At 46.5% G+C, this 24,467-nt stretch overlaps 1 protein-coding gene and 1 long non-coding RNA gene across 2 annotated transcripts in view; both read left to right on the forward strand.

Moving 5' to 3' along the window:
* Window positions 1-24,467, forward strand: part of LOC310850913 — a 169,449-nt gene that overhangs the window by 69,109 nt on the left and 75,873 nt on the right. The window lies entirely within an intron of this gene.
* SCNN1D (sodium channel epithelial 1 subunit delta) overlaps window positions 2,588-24,467 on the forward strand; it is a 69,806-nt gene continuing 47,926 nt past the window's right edge. Inside the window, exon 1 of the mRNA XM_083752638.1 lies at window positions 2,588-2,756. The gene's annotated coding sequence lies outside the window, so the exon portion shown is untranslated. The remainder of the gene's footprint in view (window positions 2,757-24,467) is intronic.

A 24,467-nucleotide genomic window follows, 5' to 3' on the forward strand; every position in this document is an offset into this window, starting at 1 on the left:
AAAGTGACTTAACAAAATATTTAAAAACACCAAACAACTTGTTGACTGTGTAAAAATCAAATGCTGTAGAAACGAGCATCTCTAAAGGTATTCACCCAATAACAAGAATAAAGAAGGGTGCATTATTTTTATTAATTTGTTTTTGTTCTGCACACCACATTATTCTAAAAACAACAACCCCCTCAAAAAGCAAAGCAGTTTGCAAAAAATAATAAAACAATTCAATTCTCATTTAAAAACAAGCCCAAGAATCCAAAACCTTCAAAAATAATTAAAACCAACGATCAGCTGAAAAGCAAATTAAAACACATTCCAACATTCCACATGGCTGGATAGAGTTGCCTAAAGAAAAATGTTTTTAGCAGGCGCCAATTAGAGTACAGTGAATCATGTTATGTGTAATTGTGACTTCTTATATACATAATTCTTATATAAGAAGTGTGACTTCTTATATACATAATTTAAATTATATACATAATTTACCCTGGTTCCTCAGGTCTTTGGTAAACAGTCTTTGGTGAACAGTTTGGCAAATGGATCTGAGCATCCCCTGAGCATGTTTAGATAGCGCCTTCTTTGCGAAACGGCTATACAGTGGTACCTCAGGTTACATACGCTTCAGGTTGCATACGCTTCAGGTTACAGACTCCGCTAACCCAGAAATAGTACCTCGGGTTAAGAACTTTGCTTGAGGATGAGAACAGAAATTGAGCAGTGGCAGTGTGGTGGCAGCAGGAGGCCCCATTAGCTAAAGTGGTGCTTCGGGTTAAGAACAGTTTCAAGTTAAGAACGGACCTCCAGAACGAATTCAGTACTTAACCCAAGGTACCACAGTACCTGCACTTTGACGTGCTGTTGAACTGCTAGGTTGGCAGCAGCAGGGACCGAGCAACAGGAGCTCACTCTGTTGCAGGGATTCGAACCGCCGACCTTTTGATCGGCAAGTCCTAGGCTCTGTGGTTTAACCCACAGTGCCACCTGTGTAGATGTGTGTAAATAAAACCATATATCTTAAAGACACTACAGTCTCTGCCATGCCTCGTTTTTCCAAAGGAAAAACAAACTCTGGTTAAGTGCCAAGACCTCTGGAATCTCGCAACCTTCAGCAGAGATTTGGGTGGCCTATAACAATACTTATAGGAGAGGGCTAAGACAAAATGACCACGGACAATTTTAAAAGGTGCTTCGTTAGGTTTCTGTGAGATGAAAGGAACTTCCAAATGGCAAGCAATTAGGAAGATGAAATTGAGGATTAAAAGCCCTGTCTAAATCATAACATATAATTAAGGAGTTTTATCATTTTTTTGTTCCGGAGAGAGAAAGAGAAACTGGATTACTATTCTTGCAACGCTGACGGTACTGTATATAAAATATACACCTGAATTTACAACACCGAAGGGTTGCAACTGCCCTGGACTCTTCAGTCACTTTATAGCGCTTGGTTCTCACCTCTCTCTGTGTGTTTTTGTTTCAACTACAGATAATACCGGGACGCGGGTGGCGCTGTGGGTTAAACCACAGAGCCTAGGGCTTGCCGATTAGAAGGTTGGCGGTTCGAATCCCCGTGACGGGGTGAGCTCCCGTTGCTCGGCCCCTGCTCCTGCCCACCTAGCAGTTCGAAAGCACGTCAAAGTGCAAGTAGATAAATAGGTACCACTCTGGCGGGAAGGTAAACGCCCTGGACTCTTCAGTCACTTTATAGCGCTTGGTTCTCACCTCTCTCTGTGTGTTTTTGTTTCAACTACAGATAATACCGGGACGCGGGTGGCGCTGTGGGTTAAATCACAGAGCCTAGGGCTTGCCGATCAGAAGGTTGGCGGTTCGAATCCCCGTGACGGGGTGAGCTCCCGTTGCTCGGCCCCTGCTCCTGCCCACCTAGCAGTTCGAAAGCACGTCAAAGTGCAAGTAGATAAATAGGTACCACTCTGGCGGGAAGGTAAACGGCATTTGTGTGCACTGCTCTGGTTTGCCAGAAGCGGCTTAGTCATGCTGGCCACATGACCTGGAAGCTGCACGCCGGCTCCCTTGGCCAATAAAGCAAGATGAGCACTGCAACCCCAGAGTCAGCCACGAATGGATCTAATCGATCTCTTTACCTTTACAGATAATACCATTGAGTTGGAAGGGACACCAAGGGTCATCTAGCCCAACCCCCTGCAATGTCAAAAGAACCCTGCTGTATCAAGCCAAGGGCCCATCTGGTCCAGCATCCGGTTCTCACAGTGGCCACTGAGTCGCATCCTCCATCAATTTGACTGGTCCTCTTTTAAATCCACCCAAGTCGGTGAAGCTTGTGGCATCCTTCCAATTGCTGGACCAGATCAGCAGGGCAGTCACCCGCCGTCATGTCCTGGAGTCCATCATGCTGCCGGCTTCCTACCCAGGCCAGCTTCTTTCTCCACTCAGCCCTTTGTCTATCCAGCTCTGCTCTGCTGGTTCCAGTCACCAACCTGGTATTTTAATCTCATCAATAATGACAGTGTGTTATTAGGCAAACCCGTCTTGCAAAAAAATGGTTTCAACACCTCTGCTGACTTGTTTTCTCCCGCATGCAAATAAATCACAGTACATTACAGGAACGGCATTCGCTCCTCATCCCAAAGAAAGGATCCAAGTCGTGCAGTTGGTTTGTGTCTCGGGATGGATGCAATTCGCCAAAGCAGAGAAGAAGCTGGGATTTTGACATTTTCTTCTGCGGGAAACTGTACTGTGTGTGGAGGGCTTTCTGGAATCTCAGGAAGGAATCAGAGTTGAAGGTAAGTGAGCATTTTTTTTTTCATATTTCAGAGAAATAATAATAATTAAAAAACATATGTTCCATAAAACATATTTTGTGGCACTGTGCAAAATATGAGCAAGCCAGGGCTGAACTAATATTACCCTTGCCGGTACCTTTTCAGAGGCTCACTATGTCAGGTTTCTATTGGAAGACCGGAGAAACGCTAGAACATTAGCAGTGGCAAAGTTTTGATCGGTGGTTGCAAGAACCAATGATCCCTATATTCTGAACAAAAGCTTGCTTAACCTGGAGGTAGGCTGTGTGAAATGTGTATTCCTTGGTAACGATTTGTTGGATCTCTGGACCATAATAAAGGTTGAATAATAATAATAATAATAATAATAATAATAATAATACGAAGCCAGACAAACTCAGGCAGTACAAGCCTCTTGCCTAGGGCGTCTGTAGTCCAGAGGGCATCCCTAAATTGTTGTTTTAAATGTATGAGGGGCCACAACCCTCCAAGTGTCCATTTGCAAGCCCTTTTCTCCTCATTCCGTCCAAGTTCTAATTTCATACAAGTGAATGGGTGGCTGATATCCAGGGGCTCTAGGGTTGCCGTGTTTTTCTCTTTTTTAAAAAGTGTGCGTGTGTGGAAACCATGTCCCAGGTTCCCCATTGCAAGCTCCTTCCTTCTCGTTGCTTCCAAGTTCTCATTCCATCCAAGTGAATGGGTAGCTAAGTACAGGTGCTCCAGCTTTATTGGTTTGTTTGCTTTTTAAAAGTGTGTAGGTGTGGATACAGTCTCCCAACTGTCCCATTGTGGGCCTATTCTTCTTCATTCCATCCAAGTGAATGGATACCTTTTGCTTTGCTTATATGGAACAAGGTCAAAATGGGAGTGGAGGTAAAGATTAAATTTCAGTGCTGCTCTCTTGGGAGAGGAAAGGCAATTTCCTTCCCGAGGAGAATTGCTGGCATCCGTCTGTCTCGAGAGGCAATGGAGTGTGCCTCCAGGGGTGAAGTCAAACCACTGTATCAGCAGCACCAAAGTGACTTTCCCAGGGTGCAAGCCTGGGCAATGTGTGTGGAGGTCCTGGGCTGCCCAGATGACAAATCCACCCTCTCAGCCTCACTGATGTGGTCCAAAGGAAAGCAGAGCAATACATTTGGCACCAGCTGGGCTGCAGGCATTGCCTGAAGGAGGCATACAAAGCACCATCCAACCATTTTAGGGACTTAGCCAAATACATCTTGGTTGCCAGTGTGGTGTAGTGGTTAAGAGCGGTAGACTCGTAATCTGGGGAACCGGGTTCGCTTCCCCGCTCCTCCACATGCAGCTGCTGGGTGACCTTGGGCCAGTCACGCTTCTCTGAAGTCTCTCAGCCCCACTCACCTCACAGAGTGTTTGTTGTGGGGGAGGAAGGGAAAGGAGAATGTTAACCGCTTTGAGACTCCTTCAGGTAGTGATAAAGCGTGATATCAAATCCAAACTCTTCTCCCAAAGATATCCTGCAAGGCAGCAGAGGTTTAGGATGAGAGTTTTCCTTCTCCTAGATGGGCTCCCTTCCCAGGTTGACAAGCACCATCTGCCCCTCACTTTCCTCTACAGCACATAGAGAAACCACCTTCTTGACCATTGGTCTCGCCAGCTCAATCCGCCAGAGCCTGTCTTCTCATGCAAGGGAAATCCCAAAGTCGCCAGGTACCTTCACTTGGTTTAGCTGGCCAGTTGAAGCCATTCCCAGGATGTGGCCACTGTCACATGCTGACACCTTGTGGGAGCCAGAGGTGAGAGCGGACTGCAGGGTAGGGACCAAAGACAGACAAACGATCCCAGAAGGATAGTCCCCTCCCCTAATATCCCATACCCTCCCCAAGAGAGTAAGATGCAGAAAAATGCCTTGTTGCCTGAAGCTACCAAATACAGTGGTACCTCGGGTTAAGTACTTAATTCGTTCCAGAGGTCCGTACTTAACCTGAAACTGTTCTTAACCTGAAGCACCACTTTAGCTAATGGGGCCTCCTGCTGCCGCCATGCAGCCAGAGCACGATTTCTGTTCTCATCCTGAAGCAAAGTTCTTAACCCAAGGTAATATTTCTGAGCTAGCGGAGTCTGTAACCTGAAGCGTATGTAACCTGAAGCGTATGTAACCCAAGGTACCGCTGTATGCTGCGGCTGCTCTGATATTGTTGGGAGGGGTTTAAAAAAGAGCTCCGCAGCTTGGGGGTTTGTCTAAAAAAAGCTGAACAATTTTCGAGTTTTCCTTCAAAAGGCTCGAGAATTTTGGGGCCTTCCTTAAAAAAAAAGCTCAACAACAACTTTCAAGGTGTTCTGGTTTTTACTTTTTGAAATATGGCAACCCTGATATCTCTGTAATACAGGCTGCCCATTTCCCCTTTGGGGGTGTTTGGGGGGGTGCCTTCTCTTAGAAATGGCCAATGTGGGGCCCTGCAGAGGTTGTTAGACTCCTACTCCCATCATCCCCAGCCAGCATTATTATCATTAAATTTATTTCCTGCCCTCCACCAGCAGGTCCCAGAGCAGGCGCCAACAATTAAAAACTGGGTGGACCCTGAAGACACACCTCTCAGGTGTCAAAAGCCAGGGTAAAGAGGTTGTCTTTAGCACTGGCTGAAAGCTGTACAGGGAAGGTGCCAGACAGGGAAGGAATTCCACGACGTAGGGGCTGGCGCAGAGAAGGCCCTCTTCTAGACCACCAGTGTTATGTACTGAAGTTCTCACCCTGGGCCAGCAGGGGGATACTGTAGATAGTTTTCACTCAGGTCCACATATGCAAATAAGGAATTGAAAGTGATGTTCAGTGATTGGATAGTTACAGAAAGTTGCTACTGTTGCGTTGTAGTGGAGCTCTATATAAGCAGGCTGGATGAACCCTTCAATTCAGTTCTGTTCTAGCCTGGGAATAAACAAGAGCTGTTTGAAGAATCGCTGTGTCATCTGATATGTTCACCCACCACTTAACAACCAGCACCCAGATTTCTGAGAGAGGTAGAACAACAAGAGGGCCCCCTCTTCTGTTCTTAACACCCAGAGGGCCTGTCAGGACAGAGGAAGTCACTCAGATATTTGGAGCCTTAGTCATGTAGGGTGTTAAACAAAAATGTGAGCACCTTGAATTGGGCCTGAAAATGAACTACAATGCAGTCGTTTTAAAACTGCGGTAATAAGGGCCTGGCCAATGGTCAGGGGTGATGACAGGAGCTGGAAAACAACTGAGTCAGCTCCTTGGTCCATCTAGCTAAGTATTGTCTACACGGACTGGCAGCAGGTCCCCAGGGTTTCGGGCAGCCCCACCTGGAGATGCCAGGGATTGACCCTGTGACCTTTTGTGTGCAAGGCAGGTGCTCTAACCACTGAGCTGTGGCAGCTCCCTGACATACTGCAGGAACTCTCTGCCAGTCAAGATTGAGAACGGGAGTGTCTCCAGAATTTCGCCATTTTTCAGGAAGGATTCGGGCCCATCCCGGAAATTTTGGTTGCCTAATTAAAGGGGATTAAAGCGCTAATTCGCCTACGGACAACCAATCTAGATTTTACAAAACAAAAACAAAAACTAAAAGCCTTGACTTTTTGCTGCTGGGAAAGTGTTGGGGAAACATAACGAAAAGTGTGGGATGAAGATACGATTAAGGCGTAATGGCCCCGCAAGCAAATCAAGATGAATGCAAGTTGAATTCTCACTGTTACATATCCACCCTGTAAAGAAATCAGAATGGATGCTCAGCAGGCACAGTCTAACTACTGCGTAAGCCTTTGCTCAAGCAAATGAGGACATTTTCTGGTCACCTGGAGATACCCCAGATACAAGAGCAGAAGTCCTTATTCTCATTATTGGAAAGCTGGAGTTGAAACATGCTCTTGTCAACAAATAGAAGTTACATCCAGATAGGGATGGAAGGGTTTGTTCATTTCGCTTCCCTCTATTTCTCATTTTTCTAACCTTAAATTCAGGTCTGCACCAATGTGTGTTTCTCTCTCTCTCTAAATCCTCCTAAAAATTCTACAGCCATTAATACGAACTTATCCTAACAAACACTTTTTCTGCCAGCAGTGTTGACTAGCATACTATGCTGTTACCAAGGCAGCAGTTACAGGCAGCTCCCAATTCACGCGTGTCCAACTGGTGTGCAATCACGCACGTGTGCAAGGTGCTGAACTCGGAAGTGGCCCGAAAACGTCACTAAAATGTCACTAAAAGGGCGGAACGGGGTTGGGGCAGAACACATCCCATGGGCCAGGCCGATGCACATGGTGGTCCAGAACGTAACCCCTTTGCAAAACAAGGATTGCCTGTAAAAAGCATTGAGAATGGACCACTCACAAGAGCTGAAGGAGCATCTCCACCCCCATCCTTCAGCCAAAACACTGAGGTCCAGATCTGAGGGCCTTCTGGCGGTTCCCTCACTGCAAGAAGTGAGGTTACAGGGAACCTGGCAGAGGGCTTTTTCGGTAGTGGCGCCTGCCCTGTGCAATGCCCTCCCTTCAGATGTCAAGGATATAAACAACTATCTGACTTTTGGAGGACATCTGAAGGCAGCCCAGTGTTTAGGGAAGTTTTTAATGTTTGATGTTGAATTGTGTTTTTAATATTCTGTTGGGAGCCACCCAGAGTGGCTGGGGAAACCCAGCCAGATGGGCGGGGTATAAATAATATATCATCATCATCATCATCATCATTCACTGAAGATAAGCAATGCTGTTGGTATTTTCCAGGTGCTCTCCTTTAGGCCATGTGGTGCAAATGTGTCCAGTGCGTCCACCCAGCAGTTCTCCCTCTTTGCAAACATTGATGGATCTCTGAGCATCTCTTTAGCAATTACTGACAGGTTGTGGTTCTGAGAACTGGAACGTCCAGCAACTGGTTGCTCCACTCCTTCAATCGACTGCAGATTTATGGTTTCTAAAATGTGTGCGTAGGTTGGTTGTTGTTTTACCTACATATTCGATGCGACATCCCTGGGGCTGGTTTTTGTTTTGGTTTTTTGCCCTCAGTGATACAGATCATATTCCAGAGCCTTCAGGGGATGTTCCATTTGTCGTACGTTCTAACCATCCCGCCACTTTTGAAGATAGTTGTCTCCGGGAGATATAAACACACAGGTGATAACAGTGTTTGGAATTACAAGGATGAGTGTGGGGATTGCTAATAGATGGCTTAACTACAGCTCTCACTAATAGTTTGCATAGATTTGGATTATGCATAGGAATGAAATAACAGCCTGGCTACTGCATCAGGTCAAAAGGTCTACCACCTCCAGCATCCTGTTCTCTGGCCAACCAGGTGACCGTGGGAAACCTGCAAGCGGGACTCAAACACAAGAGCACTTTCCCCACCCCCTTGGTCTCCAGCAACTGGTATTCAGAAGCATTTAATGCCTCCGACCCTGGGCTTAGTCATTATTGGCTAGTAGCCATCTTTTACCTGGTGGCTGTCACTGCCTCCTATGCAACTGGTCCATAGTTTGTGTGCTGTGTGAAGAAGTAAGCGTACCCCTTCATTCTGCTTTGGAGTACTGTGTTCAGTTCTGAGCACTGCAATTTAAGAAGGATATTAACAAGCTTAACATGTGCAGAGGAGGGAGACCAAGATGATCGAGGGTTTGGAAACTCAACCATATGAGAAATGGTTGAGGGAATTGGGTATGTTGAGGGAATTGGGTATGCCTGGTAAATAGGAGACTGAGAAGACATATGATAGCCATCTTCAAATATCTCAAGAGCTGTCCCATGGAAGAGGGAACAAGCTTGTTTCTTTCTGCTTTGGTGGGTAGGACTCGAACCCATGGCTTCGAGTTGCAAAAAAGGAGATTCCCAACTAAACATCAGGAATAACTTTCTGACAGTAAGAGCTCTTCGACAGTGGGACAGGCTCTCATAAGAGCTGGTGGACTCTCCTTCCTTTGAGGTTTCAAAGCAGAGGTTGAATGAGCACCTGTCATGTATGATTTAGTTGAGATTCTTACATTGCAGCATGTTGGACTGGATGACGCTTGGGGGCCCTTCCAACTTTCTGTTTCTATGATTCAAAGTACTACACAAACACACACACACTAGGGTCTGGGCTCCTGTTTGCTCTGCTCACCAGCACCCCACACCACTCCCTTCCCACCCCACGCAACTGCTAAGCTCGCTTTTCACCTTCCGAACGCCATTTTTTCATGCAAATCCAAGATTCTGATGCTACACTACGTATCCTCCAATGGGAGCTGTGCTTTGACTTCATGCAAATCCAGGTTTGTGATGCGACACGACTAATCCTCCAATGGGGGCTGCGTGATGACTGCCTTCCATTTCTATGCATATAGGAAGATACAGTTACATCCACATTCCTTCCACAATACGACGTGTCAGGGATGTGGAACCTCAAGAATGGCCTTCCAAGCGTGGTTGGTGAACAGTTCTCATGGGAACATAGCAATTGCCCTGTGGGGTCGGACCAAAGGCCCGTATAGTCCAAACTCAGCAGTGGCCAAGGAGATGCCTCTGGGAAGCCCACAAGCAGGTTGCAGAGGAAGTATCCAAGAGCCAAAACAAACAAATCTTGCACATCCTGCACTCAACCGCTTGACTTGATCAACCTTATTTATCTTCCTTGTGAAGTCGGTGGAGACATTCAGGAAAGGCTTTGCCATCCTGCCGACCTTCCGGGTGTCTCATTCTGAGTGTCACTGCTGGCATTCTCCTCCTTCGCTGGCTATGTGCTGAGTGCCAAAACTCAACCCCACCCATCCATTGCCCATGAGCAAGGAATGATAGGGTGGCAGTGGTGGGGAAGGGGATCAGGGCACTTCCTGAATGCTTTCTGAAAAATTGGTTTTATGCACCTTTCTCTCTGTCTCTCTTTTTTAAAGAATAATACTTTATTTAGAATTCAACAATAACAAAGGAAAAAACCACAGTAATTGCTACATCCATTCATTACAATCAACCAATTTTAACAATATATAAATAGCAATAGGAAAATTGCACAACATCACTTTTAACTTACTGAAGTTTCCATATTACACTTTTATCTCTCGATCTCTTTCTTAACAAATCAAAGAGAGAAAGACCAAGAAAGGAGGCACAAAAAGAAAAAAAAGAAGAGGAAGAAGAAGGGGGAGGAAAGGGGGGGTAGGAAAAAGAAAAGAAAACAAAAGAAACACATTTGACTTCCAATTAGACTCATTGTGTTATTATTTCTACTATTTTTTCCACACACAGTTCCAAATTATTGTATTGCTTCCTTTGTTTTCGTCAGATATCGAAAAACATTATATTTGTTGTTTTACAAGGATCAGTCTATTTCTGCCAGGAGATATTTGTTCTTGCAATGTTTTTCCAGATACTCTTTAAAGATTTTCCATGCTTTCTATACTTTCTGTTTTGGATAACCTCTAATTCTCCCTGTCAGCATGCACCTATCTCTTTAAGACCCGTCAACATGCTGATGAGGGTACATGGCTGGCAACATGTGGCAGCCTTGTTAAAACATCTGCATTGGCTGCCCATCAGCTACTGAGCCACGTTCCGGGTCCTTGGATTAATTTACAAAGCCCAGAACAACTTAGGTCCAGGGTACCTTAGGGACTGCCCAAACCTCTATATCCCCTCTCGATAACTGAGATCATCTTCAAGAGCTTCTCTGGTTGCACCCCCCCCCGCCCCAGTTGGTTTGACATCAACACAAAACTGACCTTTTTGTGCCATCAGTCTTGTGGAATACTCTCCCAGCAGAGATTTAGCAGGGACCTCCTGTGCAAACGTTTGCCGAGAACTTTTCGATGCCACCAGTGCTTTTCCAGACAGTGAGGAAATGCATATTCTTTAACAGTTAGTGGGCGATCTGTGATTCTAATTTTTTACGTGATTTTTATTGCATATATAAATAACTATAAATGGTTAAATAATTATAAAAGGTTTTTGTGTTTTTTGGGGGGGGGGACGCGGGTGGTGCTGTGGGTTAAAGCACAGAGCCTAGGACTTGCCAATCAGAAGGTCGGCGGTTCGAATCCCCGCGATGGGGTGAGCTGCCGTTGCTCGGTCCCTGCTCCTGCCAACCTAGCAGTTCAAAAGCATGTCAAAGTGCAAGTAGATAAATAGGTACCGCGTTTCTGTGTGCTGCTCTGGTTCGCCAGAAGTGGCTTAGTCATGCTGGCCACATGGCCCAGAAGTTGTACACTGTCTTCCTCGGCCAGTAAAGAAAGATGAGCGTCACAACCCCAGAGTCGTCTGCGACTGGACCGAATGCTTAGTCATGCTGGCCACATGACCTGGAAGCTGTACACCGGCTCCCTCGGCCAATAAAGCGAGATGAGGGCTGCAACCCCAGAGTCGGTCACAACTGGACCTGATGGGCAGGGGTCCCTTTACCTTTACCTTGGTTTTTATATTAAATGCGTCACATAGCTACTTACAATAGCAAAGGCAGGTAGTGAGCGCTGAATGTTTTGTGGCCCAGATGGCGGTCGCTGAGAAATGAGAGGATGGTATCTGTGGTTTGAAGGAGTACAACAGGCATGGCCAAACTTGGCACTCCAGATGTTTTGGGACTACAATTCCCATCATCCCTGACCACTGGTCCTGTTAGCTAGGGATGATGGGAGTTGTAGTCCCAAAACATCTGGAGGGCCAAGTTTTGCTATGCCTGGAGTACAAAAAACAAAGCCATTTAGGGACAAAAACATTTGGGTGTGGGGGAGGAAACTCAATTGCAGATTGAACATTCCCAGCTGCCTTGGAATACCAGTTGAATGTTGAGGCAGGGCAGAAAATGTGTGGTGGAGGGAGATTAGATTGAAGTGTTAGGAGGAAATGATTGGACAGAATCCTAAACAGGAACACTTCTTTTGGTTTTGTTGGCATCCGTCTGTCTCAGGAGACAATGGAGGAGTTGACCTTTGTGGGTGAGGTCAAACTGTTGGAAGGTTGCAACGCCTGCTGTGGTTGTAGAGCCCTAGGTTGGTGAGACATGTTTTGTTGCAGATGCGGCAGATTAAGGCATCCGGTTGTGCTGCTGACAGCAGTCCTTCCTCCTTTGGTCCCTGCTATGGATGCACAAACTGGCTGCTTGTCTCCAGGCGCTGCGGTCATCTGCAAGGGATTCGCACATAGCAGAGTCGATGTCGCCGGCCTTCATTTCAACATTTGCAAACATCTTTGTAGTGCAGAGTTGGTCTGCCAATGGGCCTGGTGCCTGAAAAATTCTAGCCCCAAAGGGGGGATATTGTGATAGGAATTTTGAGGTCTCAAATATATGGCAATGTTCATAACCGCACGTAATAGATCAGCACAGGAAAACTGACCTGAAGCCATTTTGATTCCTAAACTGAGCAAATGTTTTCTCTGCATGGTCAAAGTGGAAAAGCCTCCCCATTGTCTTTTCCTTCGCAAATCCTGTCTTAAGGGTATGTCTGTGTTTGAATAGGGTGTGAGCCTGTGACATGGCCCAGGAAGTAAGTATTTATCACTACAAAAGACTGGCCAGGCTCCGCAGGCAATCCAATCAAGTAACCTGCCAGACAGGAGATAAACAAGGACAGGAGAAAAACAACATTCAAATTTCTGTTTTAAGACCGCTTTTTTGTGATGTAGATATGATGTATCTGAGAGGTGGTCTTAGGTTACACCCCTTCTGTGATGTATGTATGATGTTTCTGGGGCTGGTCTTGATCTACAGGGTGGCAATTTCAAAAGTCTTTATAAGGCCTTGTGGGCCATTTTTCTGGGTCTCTCCTCCTCTCCTGCTGGTGAGGGGAGCACCCTGTTGCAACAGATCAATAAAGATCAAGCTTACTAGCTGCTTTGCTTCTCAATATTCTCTGGTTGGCCTCTGTTCTTTTCTCCTACCAATAGGGAACCTGTGCAAGGACTCTACATGGGCTCTTGGATACCCCATAAGGGAAAGGGGCAATTTTTTTGTTTACAACACTGTAGAGCATGTCCTCGGGGACCCTGCCATCTTCCATTGGACATGACAAAGCCAACGTAGACATTGCTGAGACAGAAGTGTGACCACACTGGGAATGTGGGCCTAGGAGAGCACACCTTGGTTTGAAACTCTGCCCTGCCATGTGATACCCAAAACCTTCCTGACACAGTGTGTGTGGAAGGCGTCGCGGCATCGCTCCTGATGGTTGTAAGTTGCCCATGACTCACTTGCAATAAAGCACACAAGCCTGGTAGCCCTTCGTCTTGGTACTGGTATTCTCTTCAGCTTTTGTAGATATGAGCCATTGCCCTAGCTGCCTTGCCAATATGCTCTCGCAGCTCAGCATCGATGGAGAGACTGTTGGTTATGATGGAACCCAGGTCGACAAAACTGTCTGCCACCTCAAGTGTAAACAGGAGTGTCATGGAACTGCCATCGGCTCAGAGGCAAGAAATAGAAGGGCAGTTGTGTTACAGGGAGCCTCCGAAAATCTTGCGAAGCAGTTCCTCTTCTGGGGAGGAGGAAAGCCCCACCTCTGGTGGGGAAGAGGTGCAAGGACCGAAGGATGCTGGTGGGAGCCTTAACACCACTCCTGGGCAAGCTGGACAGGAGGGAAACACGCCCTTGCCATTGCCCATCCTGTGCAGTAGCCTAAGGCGCAAAGAGGGAAGGAGAAGGTTGGAGGTAACGAAATTCTTATGCTGGGGGGGGGGGTGTCCAAAAAAAGACCACTCCCGGATTCTGCTAGTGATTGAGCCAGACATGAGCTTTGGAGCTCTTCACTGTAAATAGTTTGCACCAAAATAAAACCTGTAAAACACAGGTTTGGAGTCCTGCCTGGGTACTCTCGAGCAACCGCAACAGCCATCTGACAAGGAGGAAGGAAACAGAAGAAAATAGCCCATCATTTTGCTGAAAGTTCTATTTTATTTCATTCGTTTCTGTTACACGCACCAGGTTACTTCCAACACAGAGCAAGCAGAAGTCTCCTAACTCGCCTCTCCCTGTGCACCCCTAAAATTTGCTCTGGAGGGGTCCCCTAACAATCTCTTGAACAGATCTTGAGAATGCACAGAGGGGGTGGGGGTAAATACTGACCTAGATGGACCAATGAGTTTGACTTGACTGGCAGCAGTGTCCTCTGGGCCTTCCCTCCATGCTGGAGTAAACAAGGAGAATATTTTCCTCCCAATGGGGCATTTTGACACCACCTTCAGCTCATGCCTTACTATACTGCTGGGATTCACCAATCCAAGAAATCTGGCCAGCTGCCAGGGCAAAACAATTCCCTGCTGCCTTGCCTGCGTTCTCTGCCAACTTGAGATGCAGAGGCCATGTGTCACTTCCAGTCTTGTGCGCTTGCGCAATCCCTGGCTGCCGCTTTTTCATGTGCGTGCATTGGAGAACCTGCCCTTTCGTCATCTGGGCCCAGAACTGGCTGACTCAAAGGTTCTCCAAGGACAGTTGCAGAAGGAAGAAAAGGCAAGGTGGCTCAGTTGGGCAACGCAGTGCCTGAAAGGTGCAAGACAGCACCTGAGACAGCCTTTGGAATTGTGCTGTTACTGGAAGGCAGAAAGTTGCCGCAAGGCATGGAAGACCTCTCTAGATTTCGGCCACGTGTTTCCCCTTGGAGACTCTTTGTCCACAAATGTTGATGTTTGAGGCTGCTGCTGCTGCTGCTGCTCAGATCTTCAAACTCTTCCAAAGAGCATCAGTTTTTAGGTTCCCGGCTATTTATCTGGGTCAAAGCCATCATCCAATTGACTGCCTGTCATGAGTCATTTCTGATTTCCCCCTTTTTGAGCCTGAACTTTCTGCCCACCTCTTTTTCCATTCCCACACAGGGGAGAATACCTTCTTTGGACAATGAGGAAATAAAGATGTTTACGAGAGCAGAGAACCAAGGCTTGATAGGCAGAAGTCTTGCGGTAATTTAGCATACATAAAACACACGCACACACCATCCTGAACTATCTGAAATGTTCCCTTTCCTGAAGAAAGGAAGCATCTGAAATCCAGTTGTTGGAAATTCCAAGAGGGGATATAGCATGGTTACCCAAAGACGTGCAATCTCCATGGTCAGTGTCAGGGAACTGCCATCGGAGCCAGAGGCGGAGGGAAGGCTCCAGAGGGATGCCGGAGAGGGTCCCAGTAGGGAGAGAGGCAGCCCATCTGCTGGGGAAGGAAATCAGCGTAGCACCAGTGGAGAAGGGGGGCAGATGGGGGAATCGGCGAGGGGGCTCCAGGACTCCTCGCTGGAGACCAGCGGGGAGAGCACGGGTCCTCCGCTGCCCACACCCTCCCTGCGCAGAAGACTTCCGCGCAGGGAGAGTAGGAGAGACTAGGCGTCAAAGAACTTCTTTGCTGGAAGAAGTTCAAGAAACGCCCACTGACGGATTCTGCCAGCGATTGAGACAGCCACGGATGGGTGGCTGTCCGGACAGAAAGGGTTCACTCAGGTAACCCAGCCAGGTGTGGCGACAACTTATGCACGAGCAACCCCTAGAACCATTACAGTCAGGTTGGAAATTCGCATGTTGAGCATAGAGAGCCAAATAGATAAAAGAATTATCTGTTACTGGTTTAGAGTTCAACAGATGGACAACACTAGGCTACCAAAAAAATGCCTGATTGAGCTCTTGAATGGATCACCCCTTAAAAACTGGGTACATCACTCTGCCCAACTGATGGGCAAATACGACCTCTCAGTGACTGAGATTAAAGAACTTCCCTTATATTCCCAGAAAAACATATTTAAACGATATAGCATGGGTAGGCAAACTAAGGCCCGGGGGCCGGATCCGGCCCAATTGCCTTCTAAATCTGGCCCATGGACGGTCTGGGAATCAGTGTGTTTTTACATGAGTAGAATGTGTCCTTTTATTTAAAATGCGCCTCTGGGTTATTTGTGGGGCATAGGAATTTGTTCTTTTTTCCCAAAATATAGTCCAGCCCCCCACAAGGTCTGAGGGACAGTGGACTGGCCCCCTGCTGAAAAAGTTTGCTGACCCCTGGGACATAGCGTCCTTGTGCTTGAATCCTGCTTGTGTGCTTCCCACAGGTATCTGGTTTCTGGCCACTGTGAGAACAGGATACTGGCCTAGATGGGTAATTGGCCTGATCCAACAAGGGATTTCTTATGTTCTTATGTCTTCTCAAGAAAGGCTTGAGGCTCTTAAACCTCCAGAAACCTATAATGTTTAATAAAAAATAATAAAAATACTGCTTTCTTCTTTGTTAAAGGTAAAGGGATCCCTGACCATTAGGTCCAGTCGTAGCCGATTCTGCGCTTGCGACGCTCATCTTGCTTTATTGGCCAAGGGAGCCGGTGTACAGCTTCTGGGTCATGTGGCCAGCATGACTAAGCCGCTTCTGGCGAAGCAGAGCAGCACACGGAAACGCCGTTTAATTTACCTTCCCGCCAGAGTGGTACCAATTTATCTACTTGCACTTTGATGTGCTTTCAAACTGCTAGGTTGGCAGGAGCAGGGACCGAGCAACAGGAGCTCACCCCATTGTGGGGATTCGAACCGCCAACCTACTGATCGGCAAGTCCTAGGCTCTGTGGTTTAACCCACAGCGCCACCCGTGTCCCTTCTTCTTTGTTAGGGATGGATAAAGCTATCATTTTGGGTTTCTCTCAGGATCTCATTTTTTCAGCCTTAACTTTGGTTCACCTTCTTCCCCCTTATTTGCAATTTTTAAAATCTATTTGTCTGAAAAATCCCAGTGAAAATCCACACACTTTTCATTCTAATAGATGCATTTTCTTGTGTGCAGTTACACCTGGGTGCATTTTGATACACTGTTGTCGCTAATATATGCATTCTCGCATCCACTTTTCACTAATATGTTGTTATAGATTTGAGAAGGGAACCCCCCTACACTCTAGAAATTGAATAAATGGTAGGATTTTGATTATTTGGGGTATTGAAGGGAAGCTTGTAGGCCAGTGGGAAAATACAGGCTATGCTTTCTTTCCAAGCCAGGGCCTCACCTGGAATGGCCCATCTAAGAGGAACCTTGGGACCTGGGCAGACAGAGGTTGCCATGGGGATGAGGTGTGTGTTTGAGGTTACAGGAAAGGAGTACATTTTAAGCAAGGTTTGCTGGGAAGAAGAAGGAAGACGGGGGTCCATCTTGGGCAGGCTGGCTGAAGGCTGGTTGGAAGAGATGCCTTTTGCTCCAGGGCTGCAATGCTGGACAAGCCCCTCTTCAAATGACCATGCGGTAAGATCCCTCCATGAAGGTGTAAATAGGTGAATAAACCATATTTTATAAAGCCACAACAGTCTCTTCCGTGTCTCAGTTCTCCAGAGGAACACAGACCCTGGGTGAGTGCCTGGAATTTTGCTATTGCTTGGCCGAGAGTGGGGGGATGACACACGACTTTTGTAACAAATATACCTTTTCATATACCTTCCTTAGTCGGAGAAACTTAGTCTGCTTAGTCTCCTTAGTTGGAGAAACTTTGAAGGGGAGAGAATTAAGGTTCACGTATTGGTTGGGGAAGGGCAAAGTCGGGATGTTTGCTTTAAATTGTGAGCAGAATAAAATTTATTCCATATGATTATGATCAATCATAAAAGGAGCCCCCTGCTGGTTCAGCATATTGTTTCTCATGGCAGCCAGTTAAGTGGTTCCAAGAAGCTCACAGTCAGGGCATGAAGGCAGCAACGCTCCCTCGGCGTTACTCATAACACTAAAACTCCTGGGCGTCCAACGAATCTGATGAGGCAAGTTCACGGAGGAGAAGGCTATCAGTGTCTACTAGCCACAATGGCTATGCTGCTCTGCTTCCACAGCCTGAGGCAAGATGCATCTGAATAGCAGTTGCTGGAAACTGCAGGAGAAGAGAGAGCTTTTGTGTTTGGGTCATGTTTGCTGGTTTCCCACAGGCCTCTGGTTGGCCACTGTGAGAACAGGGTGCTGAGTTAGGTGGGTCGCTTGGCCTGATCCTGCAGGGCTTTGAATACGTTTTTATGGGTACAGCCCAGGGCGCTGGTAAAGATAAAATATCTCAGGCAACCAATTCTGTCTTTCAGAGCTGAGCTAGTTCAGTTCTAGGGTAGCCAGCTGTCATGTATAATACAGGGTTGTTCCGTATTTCAATGTAAAATGCTACGTCTTGTATTGATACAGTTTTGTCCTGTATTTCAGATCCCCCACCTCTCTCTCTCTGCGTGTGTGTGTGTGTGTGTGTGTGTGCCAAGTTACCGTATTTTTGGCTCTATAAGACGCACCCGACGATAAGACACACCTAGTTTTCAGAGGTACTATGATGCTCATGTACTGCTTGTGGGCTTCCCACAAGCATCAAGCTGGCCACTGTGTGGCCACAGTGCTGGCCACTGTCTCTGCGCAGCGCCTCTCCTGCAAAGCAGGAGGAGGAACGGAAGGGGCTCCGTTCCTCCTCCTGCTTCTCAGGAGAGACACTTCGCTGAAGGGGCACTGCGCAGCTCTCCCTCTCTGCACAGTGCCATTTGCTCCATAAGACTCACTCACATTTCTTCTTACTTTTTAGGAGGAAAAAAGTGTGTCTTATGGAGCGAAAAATACGGTATGTATCCTCTCCAAATCAACTTCTCCCTTTTCTTGTGAGGAATAAGGGAATTTACCTTAAAAAAAAGGGAAACGTTGAGAACTATGCTCCAAATGTATGTGTTTGAAAGGGTGTGTGAAAGGTCACATATTTAAGCTCTGGGTAGCCAAGCACAGACAGATATACAAATTTGTGTGTGTGTGACAAATTCCAAAGGGGACATCCTGCTAGGCTGCAATAGTTTGCAATGGATTGCTTTGAAGTCACTTAAGCACCAGATAAAAAGAACAACCACCATCCACCCCTCTCCTCCCTGTCCTGTGTTTTGCCAGAGCAAAGGTGGCTACCCTATTCAGTTCCTCCAGTGTCCTTTGCAGTCTTTTATGTAGAATATAACACACATAAACTTGCATAAACTGGGAGCATCATGTGCAAAGATCAGCTGTGGAATCAGAAAGCATTTCCCGATTTTGGTGGGAAATCTGGAGAAACTCCTTCACAGGAGGGGCAGCGGGTTTAATGGCAGCATGGAAATTTCACTAGCACCGAAAAAGAGCTCACTTTCAGGACTTCCTGCAAAGTTGGGTGTAAAGCTTGTCAGTTTAACTGCTGCTCTTTACGTGGCCTTTGTACCGACATCCTTGAGTTTGTGCAAGATGTGTCACATCTTGCAGGTTCCATGCCCTCCTTGTAACCCAGCCTGTAACTCAGCCTAAGCAAATGAGACTAGAGCAGGCCACTTATGACTTCCCTGTTTACCCCTAACTTCTCTTCTCTCCCATGCTTCTGGAGGAAGAGCTGTAGCTCTCAAGTAGAGCATCTGGCTTGCATGTACATTGCACAAGGTCCCAGGTACAATTCTTAGCTTAAAGGGAAAGGGAAAGGGACCCCTGACCATTAGGTCCACTCATGGCCGACTGGGGTTGCGGTGCTCATCTTGCTTTACTGGCCGAGGGAGCCGGCGTACAGCTTCTGGGTCATGTGGCCAGCATGACTAAGCCGCTTCTGGCGAACCAGAGCAGCGCACAGAAATGCTGTTTACCTTCCCTCCGGAGCGGTACCTATTTATCTACTTGCTTTTGAACTGCTAGGTTGGCAGGAGCAGGGACTGAGCAACGGGAGCTCACCCCGTCGCGGGGATTCAAACCGCGACCTGATTGGCAAATCCTAGGCTCTGTGCAAAAAAAAATTCCTTCCAGTAGCACCTTAAAGACCAACTAAGTCAGTTCTTGGTATGAGCTTTCGTGTGCATGCACACTTCTTCAGATGCATGCACACGAAAGCTCATACCAAGAACTGACTTAGTTGGTCTTTAAGGTGCTACTGGAAGGAATTTTTTTTGGTTTTGACTATGGCAGACCAACACGGCTACCTATCTGTAACTGAACCTAGGCTCTGTGGTTTAACCCACAGCGCCACCCGCATCCCAATCCTTAGCTTAGCTGATTCCTTACACTCCACCTCAATCGCTGAGACCCTTGGATGGGACACTTCTGGTGGTTCCCTGTGCCCTGGAGACTCATTCAGCCTTCACTAAGGAGCCTTTAGTGTAGCCATCCATGCCCTCTGGAACTCCCTGCCACTGGAGATTTTGCAGGAGTCATCCCCCGCTTCTTTCAGTCATCTTTTCAAAACTGCATTGCTTGGACAGTTCTTTGCAATGTGAATTTCTCACCAGTATTTACTGATGTTTGTGGATGGTTTTGATATGCTTCATGGTTTCAGTCTGGAGCAAAATTAAAAAAATTCCTTCCAGTAGCACCTTAGAGACCACAGAGACTAGGGCTTGCCGATCAGAAGGTCGGCGGTTCGAATCCCCGCAACAGGGTGAGCTCCCGTTGTTTGGTCCCAGCTCCTGCTAATCTAGCAGTTCAAAAGCACATCAAAGTGCAAGTAGATAAATAGGTATCGCTCCAGCGGGAAGGTAAACGGCGTTTCCGTGCACTGTTCTGGTTTGCCAGAAGTGGCTTAGTCATGCTGGCCACATGGCCCAGAAGTTGTACACTGGCTTCCTCGGCCAGTAAAGAAAGATGAGCGTCACAACCCCAGAGTCGTCTGCGACTGGACCTAATGGTCAGGGGTCCCTTTAAGTTTGTTATTGGTATGAGCTTTCGTGTGCATGAACACTTCTTCCGATACACATGCATGCACACGAAAGCTCATACCAATAACAAACTTAGTTAGTCTCTAAGGTGCTACTGGAAGGATTTTTATTTTTATTTTGTTTCGACTATGGCAGACCAACACGGCTACCTACCTGTAACTAGTCTGGAGCAATGTTTGTAGCGAACATGCGAATGAGCAGGCTCTGTAGAACTGAACCAAGCCCGTGTCAGGTCAAGAAGTCATTCCCCCCAGCCCCAGTTTCTCACATACAGAGTGTTTGAGGACTGGGACATTCGCAGGGAAACCAAAATGCTTGCTAACAAAGCTATTGTACTACCAACCTTACTGTATGCCAGCGAAATGTAGACCACTTATAAATGCCATCTTCAACTCCTTGAAAGATTCCATCAACGGTGTCTCCAAAAAATTTTACACATCACCTGGGAAGACAGACGAACTAATGCTAGTGTAGTGGAAGAAGCAAAGATCACCAGTGTCAAAGCAATGATTCTTCAACATCCGCTTCGGTGGACTTGTCCTGTTGTGCGGATGTCTGATTAACGTCTTCCAAAGCAACTACTCTATTCCGAACTTTAAATGGCAAGCGTAATGCTGGTGGTCAACAAAATAGGTTTAAAGACTCTCTCAAGGCAAATCTAACAAAATGTAGTATAAACACAGACAACTGGGAAACACTGGCCTGCGAGTGCTCCAGTTGGAGAACAGCCTTTACCAAAGGTGTCACAGGCTTTGAACGCTCGAACTCAGGACGCAAGGGAGAAACCGTGCTAGGAGGAAGGCACGCTTGGCAAATCCACACCGTGATCAACTCCCACCCAGAAACCAATGTCCCCACTGTGGAAGGCCGTGTGGATCCAGAATTGGCCTCCACAGTCACTTACAGACTCACATTTAAAACCGTTTTTATGGAAGACAATCTTACTTGGCTATGAGTGATCACCAAAGAAGAAGATACCAGGAGAGGCTGCTAATCAATTAACAAGGCAGTCAAAATGGGTTTGCTGAGAAACAAGGAAAGGTGTTGTCCTACAAGGGGCCACCCAAAGGTTTTGCAAGGCTGGCGCTGTCCAAAAGAAGGTCAAGAAAGGATGATAAAAATACTGTATATTATACTTTTAAAAATATATAAATCCACACTTTAAACAGTAGATGGCAGAGCAGCATCAAACTACGGAGATGAACGGCATAATTAAAATGCCCAGGACAATTAAAAAGGGCTTTGTCTGGCACTGAAATGATGCCAGAGTGAGTGCCAAGGGAGCCTTTCTCGGGATGGTTGTCCACAGACAGGATGCTACCACTGAGAAGACCTTGTCCTTTACATTCACTGGAACCCCAGACTCAAAGGATTAGAGCAGGGTTTCCCAAACATGGGTCTACAGCTATTTTTCAGACTACAGTTCCCATCATCCCTGACCACTGCTTTTGCTAGCCAGGGATGATGGGAGTTGTAGTCCAAATGCGGCTGGAGACCAAAGTTTGGGAAACACTGGATTAGAGGCGGAAGGGACTTTGAAGCTCATCCGCCCCAGATGTCCTGTTCCTCACTGCCAGATGAATAATCTGAACTCCTGTTTCTGTTTCTGCACACCTCCTAGCTCGCCAGCCCCCTCCTGGGGTTTCAACATTTATTGGGGGGGGCAGTTCCACCTCCTCCAACTTGCTGGACCCATTGCACAGAAGGTAAACTGGTGAGGCTAATAGATAAGTAACTTGACCATAAGTAACGTACTGAGGTAGGGATGGATGGATCCATCAATTTCAATTTGTCATTTCCCCAAACTCTAGCTTGTTCCTCCATATGTCAACACTGGTCCGCAAATTATTTTTAATTATTTTATTTGCATTGCAAAATTCAGAGGATGGCTGTGTTTTGATTCATGTATCGCTTCGGAAAACGGCTTGTTCAAAAATGTGTATTTAGGCAAAATTGCGTACTAATGTATATTAGAATAAATTTGCCCTAAAATGAATTTTCACTTCCTTTTTTAAAAATGAACTCAAATGATTTTTCTTCTTGTTGTTGTTATTACTTGTAAACTGATATGGAAATGTGAAGAACTGAAGTTAGGAATGGAAAAAAGAGAAATGGAGAGAGAACAAAGCTGGAAAAAAATCACCCGTCCCTAGTTTTAAGACACCTTGGAAGAATTTGTATCCCAATCGATGGGATATAAATCATTGAGAAAAATAAATTATAAAGTTCAATAGGCTTTTCCAGGGTGTGGTGTGGCAAACAAAGGCTATAAGGAATTGCATCAGAGTCCCTTCTTGGATAGAAAAAGTGCAATAGCTAAGAGGTAGCTAAACGGATGGCTCAGTCATGCCTGCCCATCACTCTGATATACTCCTCTATCACATCCGCCACCAATCACATGCTCTTCCTTGTTGATCAATAAGTCACCAATGCCATCCACGTTCGTAATGTTTCAGAAGTGTCATTGCTGCAAGCTTTGGTTTGACATGGCAACTAAACCCTGCTAAAAGTTTTATTATTATTATTCAATGTTAAACAGAACCTGCCTGAAGTCATGACCTCATACCCTTCGCAGCTCATTGTCAATATCACAGTGCAATGGGTGCAGATTAAGGCTATGCAAATCTGCTTGAATTTCTGTGAGAAAGTAAGAAGAGCCTGCTGGGTCAAGCCAACATACTGTTCTCATGGTGGCTTGGCAGCAACTGGCATGGGGAGGTAAAGGGGCCCCTGACCGTTACGACTCTGGGGTTGCGGCACTCATCTCACTTTAGAGGCCGAGGGAGCCAGCGTACAGCTTCCGGGTCATGTGGCCAGCATGACTAAGCCGCTTCTGGCAAACCAGAGCAGCACACGGAAACGCCCTTTACCTTCCCGCCTGAGTGGTACCTATTTATCTACTTGCACTTTGATGTGCTTTCAAACTGCTAGGTTGGCTGGAGCAATGGGAGCTCACCCCGTGGCAGGGATTCAAACCGCTGACCTTCTGATCGGCAAGTCCTAGGCTCTGTGGTTTAACCCATAGCGCCACCCACGTCCCCAGCCATTGTGGATAGTAGCCATTGATTCCTGCATTGTTGGGGTTGGCCCATCAAAACAAACATACATTTATTTAGTCGGAGTTTGCACTAAAACACTGAAAGGTTTTCATGAGGATTTCCTTTGAAAAGCAACAGTAATTGCAAATTGCTGCTGAAATGCTGAGAACTGAATTTAAGACTGGGGAAATTAAAAGCTCACAGAACCGAAATCGACATAAATCACTCCATCCTTCGCTGAAACTCCCAAGTTTAAAAACAGGGAAGGGGAAGATTGCAGCAGTGTTTCAGAAAGCCTCCAGAGACTCTGTGAGAGCCCTTTGCTAGATAGAGCCAGCTGAGTTCTTGGAAGCCATTTGGAGATAATGGCTTGCAATTGTCTACAAGGGTGAGGCCAAACAGGTACAAACAGCATGTGATACAGAAGAACAGTGAGCAAGTCTGGATGCAATGTGTACAAGAGAACAGTCTGGAAATTCCCCCTAGGAAGTTGCTGCTTGAAACCAGGAAGGAGCTTGCATTCGCATCGCAAATTAGCCAATGGATCTGATAAACAAAATATCCACCTGAATAGGTGTTTGAGATGACAGGCTGCCGGCTGAGGGCAGATCACAGGCTAAGTCATTCTAAGCTCTCACCATCATTAGGCCTTCCTCTTTGGTAACAGAATCATAAGCTACAAACAAGGGGCTGGGTAGCTAAGAAAGTAAGATTCGACCCCTTAAAAGGAATGGACCTCGGTTACAGGGCAATCCTACCTAAAATGGAGGAAGAGGTGGACGGATGTGTGTGGGAGAGAGAGAGAGAGAGGAATGGGGAAAGAAAAGAATATATGAGGAAGAAAAAGGAGAAGAAGTAGGACAAGGAGAAGAAAGGAAAGAAGAAAGAGGAGGAGGGGAAGGAAGGAAGAGGAGGATAGAGTATATGCTTTGCATGCAAAAGGTCCCTAGTCCAATCGCTGACATCTCCAGGTAGGGGTGGTAGAGAAAGCTGTCCAAAAATCTAGAAAAACTACACCAGTCAGTGTAGACAATACTGAGTTAAATGGACCAGTGGTCTGACTTTCAGTTTGAGGCAGCTTCCTGTGCTCCTACTGTTGTAATATACAGATACCAACTTACACTTGCGG

This window comes from Podarcis gaigeae (assembly GCF_964106915.1).
Source record: "Podarcis gaigeae genome assembly, chromosome: 8".
In the NCBI taxonomy this organism is placed as follows: Eukaryota; Metazoa; Chordata; class Lepidosauria; order Squamata; family Lacertidae; genus Podarcis; species Podarcis gaigeae.